The following is a 12,796-nucleotide window of genomic DNA, read 5'->3' on the forward strand; positions in this document are numbered from 1 at the left end:
GAAAACCAACAAAATAGACAAACCCTAGTAAATCTGATTAAAAAAAGGAAAGAGGAAAATCAAATTGTTAGTCTTAAATGAAAAGGGAGAACTCGCCACTAATGAAGAGGAAATTAGAGCAATAATTAGGAATTACTTTGCAACCTTATGGAATAAATTCGACAACTTAAATGAAATGGAAGAATACCTTCAAAATATAGCTTGCCCAGATTAAAGAGGAAGAAGTAAATATCCTAAACAGTCCCATTTTAGAAAAGAAATAGAACAAGCTATTAACTAACTCCCTAAGAAAAATCCCCAGGACCAGATGGATTTACATGTGAATTCTACAAACATTTAAAGAACAATTAACCCAATGCTATATAAACTATCTGAAAATAGGGACTGAAGGAGTCCTAACAAACTCTTTTACGACACAGGACATGGTACTGATACCTAAACCAGGTAGGCTGAAACAGAGAAAGAAAATTATAGACCAATCTCTAATGAACATCAATGCTAAAATCTAAATAAAATATTAGCAAAAAGATTACAGAAAATCATCCACAGGATAATACACTGCAGATCAAGTAGGATTTATACCAGGGAATGCAGGGCTGGTTCAATATTAGAAAACTATTAGCATAATTGACTATATCAATAAGCAAACTAAAAAACCATATGATCATCTCAATAGATGCAGAAAAAAGCATTTGATAAAATCCAACATCCATTCCTAATAAAACACTTGAGAGTATAGGAATAAATGGACTTTTTCTTAAAATAGTCAGGAGCATATATTTAAAACCATCAGTAAGCATATATGCAATGCTAAAAACTGGAATCTTTCCAGTAAGATCTGAGGAAGCAAGGTTGCCCACTGTCACCATTACTATTCAATATGTATTAGAAACACTAGCTCCTGGCAATAGAGTCAGAAAGAGATTAAAGGAATCAGAATAGGCAGTGAGGAAACCAAACTATCACTCTTTACAGATGATATGATGGTATACTTAGAGAACCCCAGAGATTTACAAAAAAGCTATTAGAAATAATCCATAACTTTAGCAAAGTTTCAGGTTATAAAATAAATCCCCATAAATCCTCAGCATTTTTATACATCACCAACAAAATCCAACAGCAAGAGATACAAAGAGAAATTCCATTCAGAATAACTGTCGACAGCATAAAATATTTGGGAATCTATCTACAAAGGAAAGTCAGAATTATATGAGCTAAATTACAAAAAACTTTCCACACAAATAAAGTCAGACTTAAACAATTGGAAAAATATCAAGTGCTCCTGGATAGGTCGAGCAAATATAATAAAGATGACAATACTCCCTAAACTAATCTATTTATTTAGTGCTATACCAATCAGACTTCCAATAAAATATTTTAATGATCTAGAAAAAATAACAACAAAATTCATATGGAATAATAAAAGGTCAAGAATCTCAAAAGAATTAATGAAAAAATCAAATGAAGGTGGCCTAGCTGTACCTGACTCTAAAATTATTATTATAAAGCACCAGTACCAAAACCATTTGTATTGGCTAAGAAATAGATTAGTTGATCAGTGGAACAGGTTAGGTTCACAAGACAGAATAGTCAACTATAGCAATTTAGTGTTTGACAAACCCAAAGATCCTCACTTTTGGGATAAGAATTCATTATTTGACAAAACTGCTGGATAACTGGAAATTAGTATGGCAGAAATAGGCTTGGACCCACACTTAACACCGTATACCAAGATAAGATCAAAATGGGTCCATGATTTAGACATAAAGAACGAGATTATAAACAAATTGAGGAACATAGGATAGTTTATCTCCTCAGACTTTGGAAGAGGAAGAAATTTGTGACTAAAGATGAACTAGAGACCATTATTGATCACAAAATAGAAAATTTTGATTACATCAAATTAAAAGCTCTGTACAAACAAAACTAATGTAAACAAGATTAGAAGGAAGCAACAAACTGGAAAACATCTTCACAGTTAAAGGTTCTGATAAAGGCCTCTATTTCCAAAATATAGAGAGCTGACTTAATTTATAAGAAACCAAGCCATTCTCCAATTGATAAATGGTCAAGGATATGAACAGACAATTTTCAGATGATGAAATTAAAATCATTACCACTCATATGAAAGAGTGTTCCAAATCATTATTAATCAGAGAATGCAAATTAAGACAACTCTGAGATACCACACACACCTGTCAGATTGGCTAAGATGACAGGAAAAAATAATGATGAGTGTTGGAGGGGATGTGGAAAACTGGGACACTGATACATTGTTGGTGAGTTGTGAACGAATCCAACCATTCTGGAGAACAATATGGAATTATGCCCAAAAGTTATCAAACTGTGCATACCCTTTGACCCAGCAGTGTTTCTACTGGCTTATACCCCAAGGAGATACTAAAGAAAGGAAAGGGACCTGTATGTGCCAAAATGTTTGTGGCAGCCCTGTTTGTAGTGGCTAGAAGCTGGAAACTGAGTGGCTGCCCATCAATTGGAGAATGGTTGGGTAAATTGTGGTATATGAATGTTATGGAATATTATTGTTTTGTAAGAAATGACCAGCAAGATGAATACAGAGAAGCTTGGAGAGAATTACATGAACTGATGCTAAGTGAAATGAGCAGAACCAAGAGATCATTATATACGTCAACAACGATACTGTATGAAGATGTAATTTGATGGAAGCGGATTTCTTTGACAAAGAGACCTAATTCAGTTTCAATTGATCAATTGCAGCTACACCCAAAGGAAAAAAAACACTGGGAAATGAATGTAAACTGTTTGCATTTTTGTTTTTCTTCCCGGGTTACTTCTACCTTCTGAATCCAATTCTCCCTGTGCAACAAGAAAACTGTTTGGATCTGCACACATACATTGTATCTAGGATATACTAGGACATATTCAACATATATAGGACTGCTTGCCATCTAGGGGAGGGGGTGGAGGGTGGGAGGGAAAAATCAGAACAGAAGTGAGTGCAAGGGATAATGTTGTAAAAAAAAATTACCCAGGCATGGATTCTGTCAATAAAAAGTTACTATAATAAAAAAAAAAAGGAGAGAGAAATGATACCAGAAACATAAGAAGACAAAATTAGAGTGGAAGCCAGTGTAAATGTCTCATATTACAAGTTGAATAACTTGTCCAAAGTCACACTTTATAATAAAGTAAGTAACAGAGTTGGTGATCAACCCCAAGTCAACTGATTCCAGATTCTGAAAGGGAATTTTGGTCTCTAGAGAAATGGATAGTTATGGAGGAAGAGGAGAAGAATGAGATAGAGAATAAAGGGAAGGGATGATTGGGTGATTAGAAAATTCAGCTATTGCCCCTGAGCTAATCTTGTGCCACTTATAACCCTATGAGAATTTTCAGAAATAAAACATGCTATCATTTACTATTCCACATTCTTAAATTCTAGAGCTTCCTTTATGCTACTAGATCACATAATTAATAAATTTTGTCATTCATAAGTAATGAACAGAATTCAAAATATCAAAGCTGCATGGTACTATGCACAGAGTAGGCACTTATGTAGGAGGTGATCAGAAAACTCCATGATCAATATGATGGTATTATAAGCAGGAAGACTTTTGTTTGAGACTTTGATCTGACATCCCTGTAGCAATTGCATGGATTGATTCAGGAAGAATGGCCTAGCATGTACCGTAATAAGCCAGAGCCATTTTTTTGTGCTGGACCTGTAAAAAGTGGGATAAAGTGCTGTTAGCCTTTCTTTCTCTTTTAGGGAACATCCCAGGGGAAATGGGATTAAGCCTGAGAGTAGATTTGGTCCAAAGAGGATTATGTATCTCACTTTTCCATCTCCTCCTTCTTCAATCCCAGAAATAGCCAGCAGGTGGGAACAATGGTAAAATGAATGTTCCCATACATTGGATGCCCATTGTCTGCACCCAGCCATAGAGAAAGAGCAACTAAGATCTATTACAGTTACACATATGGTCAACCATATGTCCCAGAATAGGGAAACCAAGCAGCCAAAAGAGTGGAGTACCTGAATTCCAATCTCTTAGATAAAGGAAGAGGGAATTTCTTGGTAATATCAACTTCCAAATTTGGGATCCATCCTCCTATTTAGAAGAGCATCTAGACAAGACCAACCTCTCAGAGAGAAGAGAAGCCTTCCAAGAGAGAAGCAGGAGCTCCTGAACAGCCCTAGCCCCCTAACCTACAAAACTAGAGTCACCCCATGGCAGCATAAAAATTACTATTTAACCCTGTCACTGCTTCTATCCTAGTTAGATCCATCCACTGGTCTTCCATTACCCCCAACTGATATCATCTTTTGGGTCAAAAGAGTGCCATTTTGAGAGGTAGGAAAAATAGGATGAAAATTAGAAATTAGAGATAGAGAAAAAATAGAGTGTCCCCTGAGGAATCAAAATAATGTTGGGTGCCATTTATTTATTGCTTTATGGTTTACAAAACTCTTTACATACGTTAACTCATTTGATACAACAATCCTGTAAGGTAGATATAATTATTATTTCCATTTTATAGTTGAGGAAACCAAGGCACAAAGGTCTTAAGTGATCTGTTAAAGATCACATAGCCAGTAAATATCTGAGGCAAGAGTCAAACTCAAGACTTATTGAGTCTATCCATTGTGACACCCCGCTGCTTCTATGCCAGTTTGTAGGTATCTACATCCCACAAATCAAGGATCCATTGCCCATCCAGAGCTTTCCAAAGAGGGAAAAAGTCTGACTACAGCTGGCCCTCCTCCCCCTTTTCATAAGTTCTGGCTCACAAAAATTCATCTCTCCCTTTTTATAAGCCTGAATTCACACCTACAAAAAAACCTCTTGCCAGCCAATTCACAACAAATACATGCATACAGCCTCCACAGGGATAATCAATCAAAATCCCAAAAGGAGGCCCACCTCCTTGTAACCTCATCAAGTTGAACTGGGAACTCCCAGCTCAACCCATTCTATGAGCACCTACTGAGTGTATAATACCGTGCAAGCTTGATATTTCCAATTATGCTCATTACTTACTCAGTGAGTTATAAAATTCAATAATTCACAATGAGTCTCCAGAGCTTGAAAATATGGGGTAGCAAATGGTAACATATTTCATTCCTGAGCATTCCCATTGCATTGTTGCAGACACAAAGACATTAATACAGGACAACTGGTGAATTTTCTAAATATCTCATAATTCTTTACCTCATCTTTTTCCTCTTTGCCTATTACTACCATCCTTTAACTCAGGAGTTCTAACCCTTTTGGCAGTCTGGTAAAGCCCCTGGAATCCTACTGAGAATAATATTTTTTAATGAATGAAATAAGATAGATAAGATTTCAGAGGAAACCCATTCTCTTGAAATAATTATTATTCTAAAAAAAAAAAAAAAAGTTAGCAGATCCCCTAAATCAAGAATCCCTGCTTTAACTCATTTACAGTCAACTTCTATCTTAATTTTACTGACCCCACTTTCTGAGTTGAAGAAATCTAATTATATCTTTGACCAGGAAAAATGATAAGAGACATCAGGGAGAGTACAAAGAAGACATTTCTAAGATACTCTGAGTCACTAAAAAGAACTAATGACAAATAAATACAAACTTTGAAATTTTTAAACCTCATATACTATGCAGCATCCTGCAATACCCTGGAGTGGGTGTAGGCCAAAAATCCATTATTAAACAAATTCAAAAATAAAAATATTACTGAAAGACCTAAGGTGGTTGCTAGCAGGAAGCTAATGAAAAAGCTGGATGAACTATGGCTAAAAACCAATTCACAATCATTTTACAGCAGAGTTTTCTCTAGGTTTATCCCATTTAGTTAGAGTAGAGAGGAAAGCAATTTATTACTAGTGGAAAATCTCTGGAAGCTACATCTGCTTCATGGGAAAGCTCTCTTTACATGTATTCTGATACTTGAACACACTTAAGCATTGCTAAAAATCTCTATCTCTGGACCACTATGAGACCCATCAGCTTCCATAGAGTCTGTGATAAGATACCAAGTAAGCTTTCCTATGACTGACTGCCAAGTTATCAGTGTACCTCTGATTTAATATCCAAGGCAATAATCTTGGCCAAATATAAAAATAGGGTGGCAAACTCCTTGGTAAACCCAATGTGCCAAGTTCTAACCCTCACAGACAGTCACTCTGGGAACTGACCAGATTGCCAAGAAAAGCACAATTTTTCTAAGCAGGTCTACAGACTTTGGCTCAAAAAAACGTTAATATTTTAAGCAAAAATGAAGTCTTGACTTGCAAACAAGTTTAAGTTAAGCAACTCCGTTTTAAAAAGGTGGGGGAGGACTTGTGATTTCACTGGTTTAGGAAATCTGAAGATGATCTCCACAATGATAAATTGAAACTTCTGGGATTCAGAGTTGCCTAGATTAGAGCAGAAGCATCAAGTATACTTGATGCACAGGAAATAATACCAAATGCAAAACTGACAAGCACAGTTTGAAATGTAATTGAAAAATTTTAATAAAATAAAAATAAAATGAAACATGGATATTAATATGTTGTTTTTTAAGTCAACATGCAGTCCAAAGGGGTATTTATTTTTGATTTGGTAGTTCCCATTTCTGTGAGTTTGACACCAGGACCCTAGAGCACTGAGAGATTAAGTGATTTGCCCAGATTCACACAGTCATTATGTCAAACTAAAGACTTGAAACCAGGCCATGCAAGTGCTAAATCTGCCCTGTCTTTCTACCTCTCTGGCATCAGAAAGATTTCAAGAAAAGGGTCAAACGAATTCCCAACCTTCTATCAAATCTATTACCATTCTTTCCTGGGTTTTTTTCCTCATGCAGAAAAAAATTTTTTTTGATTCTTGATGAATATCTGTGTTTTGAGCTTCCTGAGACAGATTATCTTTCCAGAAGAGTTCTACTTCTTGGGAAAGCTCCCTAAATTGAAAATAAAAGGAAAAAAATGAATCCAAGACAAAGAAAGGAGCCAGGATCAGAAGTAAACATTTTGATTTACAAGACTTTAGTTCTTGACTATCAAAAAAAATGAAGGCCAAATCAAGGCTAAATCAGCTGAGGAACCTGATAGAATAAAGGAGAGATCAAGGCAATCTTAACAAACTTTGGATAGAAACACCAGATGCATCCAGAAAAAGAACTATCGAGATGGAATACATACTATATTCACTTCTTTTTTCTGTTTTTTTTCTCTCCCATGGATTTTCCCTTTTATTCTGATTTTTTTTTTCTCCCAACATGATTCATAAAGATTATAAGTAAATAAAAGAGAAAGAAATTTTGAAGTCCAAATATGAAGCATCATTCTAGGCTAGGAGAAAAGCCAAATGGGGCAGGTAGGTTTCTTAACCATGGGCTTAAATTAATTTAACTAATCCCTTCCCCAGACCAATATCAGCTGAAAGTGTTAGTCATTTACTTAAAGCATAGATCTCCCAGCTCTATCCCTAAATCCCAGTATCTTACTATCTATCATCAAAACTTGCCTTCATCTGCTAGAATATCATTGTTTCCAAAGCTTGTTTCTCTTCTTCTAGGGAATGAAGTCTTGTCAACTTAAGTAACTAGCCTCTAGGTTCCTAAGAACTGTTTATAAATGAAGTCAAAGTAACTCCACCCACAAAAGTCTGGAATCAAGGTGAGTGCCATTCATTGAGTTGTCAGTCCCACTTTTTGTCTGGGAAAAGATGACTTCATGGAAGCACCCCACAATATTGCATAATAAACACAAAAAATAGCTTTCTATACTGTGTATATACTATATATATGCAGGTTATAGGATCATAGACTAAGAATTAAAAAGAACTTTATAAGTCATATGGTCTATTATGGGAATTTTTTATCTCATATTATTAATTTTTATTATTCAGTGCTCAGGGTCATTTCACATACAACTTTTAGTTAGCTAAAATCTTATTTTTTGTTAAAGTTAACCCCACATAACCAAAACCTGACTCATGTAATAATATTTTTAATTCCTCCTAGATGAAAAATTGAGGTACTAAAATTTGCCAGAAAAAAATGAGAAACATAAATGAAAGAACAAAATTCAAAAACAAAGACTAGCACCTGCTTCTATGCACTTGAATCATTAGCCCTGCCTCCCACAAATTGCTGTATCCTTGGGCCTACAATATGGAAGTAGCAAACATTGAATTATATCCTGAATTTCATCACTATATAAATATTTTCCACTAGATAAGTATGAAGACTCAGATCTCCTCCGTGAAGACTGTTTGTTACTGCTCTGGCCTGAAGTAGGAGGTGACTTTATATCATCTTTACAAAGAGATATTTATGAAACATTGTCTTCTATCTGTCTACCTCTCCTCCCTCCAACAATTACACAAGTACAGTCAATAGTCTATTATTTCTGGGCATAAATTATTACTCATCGCTTGTGTTTGAGAATATCTATAAAGTTAAGCTACAATGCATTGTAATCTTCTGAAATAAAGTTCCCAGCTCCCACATTATAGAGGACCAAGGATTAGCAAGGCTGGTCTAAAAGCTTAGTTCCAGATGGGAATGAAATAAAATACTCATATATCATCTAAGAATTAGCAAAAGCAGGAAAGCTATTTAGTGAGAATATCATGTTGATTCAGCTGAGCTTTTTCAGCATCAATGTTGGTCATGCTACCAATCTGTTAGAAGCCTAACGGAAGATCCAGGTGATTATATACTTGTCCCTAAAGCACCAGGAAGCTATATCAAGTATTCAAGCCTTTAATGCTCTGAGATAATTCAACTCGAAACAGTTTCAATACCTCTTAAGGAAAAGAACTAATTTAGCCCACATGGAAGGGAACTGCAGTCCTTAGTCTTTATAACACGGAAGTAGTCAGAATAAATCTTTATACTTAAAATCCAAGAAATAACCCTAGTTTTGTGGTATATATTCATCCCAAAGAGGGAATTACATTTGTACTAGGCTGTTGTGGCTTGTGAAATCCTCCACAAACTTTACCTTTAGTGGGCATTTTAGGAATATCTTTCATTAAAAAGAAAGATTTGCTGTTAGGTGGTCCTTTTGGACAGCTACTCATAAACATAATGCTGTTTTCAATGGCATCATTTCACATAGAATTTGCCAATTGAGGAAAGGTGCTTTCCTATGCATTGGATAGCGGGAAATGTTCTCGTCTTGGATTTGAAACCTAGGTTCAAACTTGTCTTCTATGTCTGCTTCAGTTGTTTTCATGGTCCTTGGAACAATTAATTCTCATCTACCCAATCCTCCACGTGGATGTCTACCCCACATGCTTGGGGTAGACATTCCCTTAACTCATGGCAGTTTTGAGGCCTGTCAGTTAACCTCAATCTGGCTTAATCCATCTGTGGAGACAGTTTTACTGGAGTGAGACCACTAAATATGCTGCAGCTTCTTGGAGCCACAGGTGAGAGTTGGGTGGCAGGTGAACATCAAAAGTGGATGAGCAACCCCACATCAAATTAAGGGCAAAATGGATACATGATTTGGGCATAAAGGATGATACAATAAACAAATTAGGAGAATAAGGAATAATTTACCAATTAGATCTTTGAAGATGGGAAGATTTATGACCAAAGAAAAACTAGAGAACATTATAAAAGATAAAATGGACAACTGTGATTACATTAAACTAAAAAGTTTTTGCACAAAACCAACGGAAACAAGATTAAAAGGGAAGTACAAAGCTGGGAAAAAATCTTTACAGCCAGTATTTCTGATAAAGGTCTGATTTCTAAAATATATAAAGAACTATGTCAAATTTATTAAGAATACAAATCATTCCCCAAATGATAAATGATCAAAGGATATAAAGACAATTTTCAGATGATGAAATTAAAGCCATCTATAATCATATGAACATATGGAAAAAAATGCTCTAAATCACTATTGATTAGAGAAATACAAATTAAAGCAACTCTGAGGTACCACCTCACATCTCTCAGATTGACTAAGATGACAGAAAAAGATGATAAATGTTGAAGATGTGGGAAAACTGGGACACTAATGCACTGTTGGTGGAGTTGTGAAATGATCCAACAATTCTGGAGAACAATCTGAAACTATGCTCAAAAGGTTCTAAAACTCTATATACCTCTGAAACCCAACAATGCCATTACTGGATCTGTATCCCAAAGAAATCATACAGGAGGGAAAAGGATCTACATGTGGAAAATTGTAGCTGAGATAGCAAAGAATTGGAAAATGAGTAGATGTCATTAAGTAGGAAATGGCTGAACAAGTCATGGCATATGAAGGTAATGGAATATTATTGTTCTATAACAAAGATGATGAACAAGCTGATCTTAAAAAGGCTGGAAAGATTTACATGAACTGATGCTGAGCAAAACAAGCAGAACCAGGAACACATTGTATACAATAACAGCAAGAAACTGCGAGGATCAACTATGAAAGACTTGGTTTTTCTCAGCATATCAGTGATCCAGGGCAATCCCAATAGACTTTGGACAGAAAATGTTATCTGCATACAGAAAAAGAACTAAGGAGACTGAATATAAACTAATTCTTTTTTTCTGTTTTCCTCTCTCTTCCATGATTTTTCCCTTTTGCTCCGATTTTTCTCTAGCAACATGATTCATAATGCAAAGTATGTTAATAAATTAAAAAGAAAAAAAGTGGATGAGCAGCCCTGAAAAGGGCTCAGCAAGCCCTCACAACAGAGGAACTAATTTTCTCTAAACATCTACATACCTCATACATATCCTATTAGATAGGCATTCCACCTATAATAATCCCCATTTAATATACATATGAGGAAATTCTAGAGGTTAAATGATTTACCAGGTTACACACAGTCTGTGTAACCTATAGCACAATCTATAGCAGAACCAAGAAAAATAGACTCTTTGACCCTAAGAACAATGCTCTTTCCACTACATTACACTAAATGGGTTGAGCAGCAAGTTTCCTTTCACCACAGTATTATTACCAGCACTTAGCTCATGTGCCTAGCATTTTGTAGGCAATAAATGCTTATTCACTGACAGACTAGTTTCTTATGGAAATAGATATACATCCTCCCTTCCCTTTATTGCAAATATAGAATCATGAATATTGAACATTGAAGCTACCATCAGGCACAGTCAAAGAAAAATTCACATTCAAAGAAAAATTTTTTTAAATTTTAAAATTAAAAAAAAGGTTTTGCTGCACTGCTTTTTTTTAAATTTTTCTTTTTCTCATCATAGTTAGCATGCTAAGAAAGGGGAGCAGAGGCACATATATGGACATATACCATAAAAATAAAAGATCACAAAGATAAGTTTGTTTTTAAATAGATGCTGGAAATTATGTTGTATATTTGACTCGTATTCCCATTCCTCCATATTATTTCACTATAGCTTCCAATACATTTTTTCCTTTACCAACCTATTTCTTCTTCTCTAGTTCTAACCTTCTAAAATGCCATCTTTCCTAAATAGTTCACATTTATATCATGTTTTTATGCTTTACAAATTCCTCTCATCTCAAATCTCTTGTGGAGTGGATAATTTCTGTTCTTATTACCCCATCTTTTGCATGAAGAAACTAAGATTCAAAGAACTGAAATTCAAGCTCTTTTCCTCTGATTTCAAGTCCAGGTACCTTTAGGAAATTGAAGCTAATAAACCTACATAAGGATCCCTTTGGGTTGCATATTGATTTAACATTATCTATGTTCTGTTGTATTTTTATTTTATTAAATACTTATCAATTGTATTTTATATTATTTTATATATCATATATCAATTATGTATGGTTTAGATTATATTTCTGCATTTGATAACTCTATAACCATGGTACTCATAAAGAAATAACAAAAGAAGATGAAAATATACAATTTATTATTCTATTTAAGGGAACTACTTACACCAACTTAAACATACTTTTAAAAGAGGAGGCTTAATAACCTGTAATTAAAAATTTGTGAATGAGTTACCATGAAGACTTTCAATGAAGAGGAACAGGAGAAGTGTTTGATTATTATTCATATGTGGAATTTGGAAGAAGATGAGCAGAACTACTTGGTATGGGGCCAAAGATTGCCTTTTTGCATTAAATGTAGAAGGTCCCCTAGGTGGCTCAATGGATAGGACACTAGACCTGGAGTTGGGAAGACTCATCTTCCTGAAGACTCAGGAAGTCCATGACTGGACAACTCACATAACCCTGTTTGCCTCAGTTCCTCATTTGTAAAATGAGCTAGAGAAGGGGATGATAACTACCCTTAGAGCTTTGCCAAGAAAACCCTAAAGGGATCAGAAGCATTAGATACAATTTTTAAAATGACAGAACAACAACACAGAGGGCTGGGGTTGAGTAGGAGGAGTTTTGTTTGCTGAGGATTACCATAGTTTAATGGCTTGAACACCATTCTTAGAAAATCCAAGTCCTGATTTCTGCTACTTATTAACTTTGTAGCCTTGGGTAAGGATTTCTTTGAATCTCAGTTTTCTCATTTATAAATGGGGATAGTATATACTAAGTCACAGAATTTTCTTGTGGAAAGCCATTTATAAACCTTTAAAAGCTATATAAATGTGTGCTGGTGATATCCTAGCTCCTGAGGAAGTACCCAGAACTTTAGGCTATGAATTATTCCTTGGGATTGGGTGAAGGGTGTGTCCCTGGCAAACACTGCTTTCCTACAGAGCCTTAGTCAGCATTTCCAAGATTTCATAGTTTGTGGCCATTGATTTAAAAAAAAAAAAATAAATGCACTAAACGATAGAGCTAGATCTTGGGAATTTTACAACTTGTGCAGATACAAAGCTACTCCTCACTGCAAGGTCATTCTGACAGTGCTGACTTGTG

Source organism: Sarcophilus harrisii, chromosome 1 (assembly GCF_902635505.1).
Source record: "Sarcophilus harrisii chromosome 1, mSarHar1.11, whole genome shotgun sequence".
Lineage (NCBI taxonomy): Eukaryota > Metazoa > Chordata > Mammalia > Dasyuromorphia > Dasyuridae > Sarcophilus > Sarcophilus harrisii.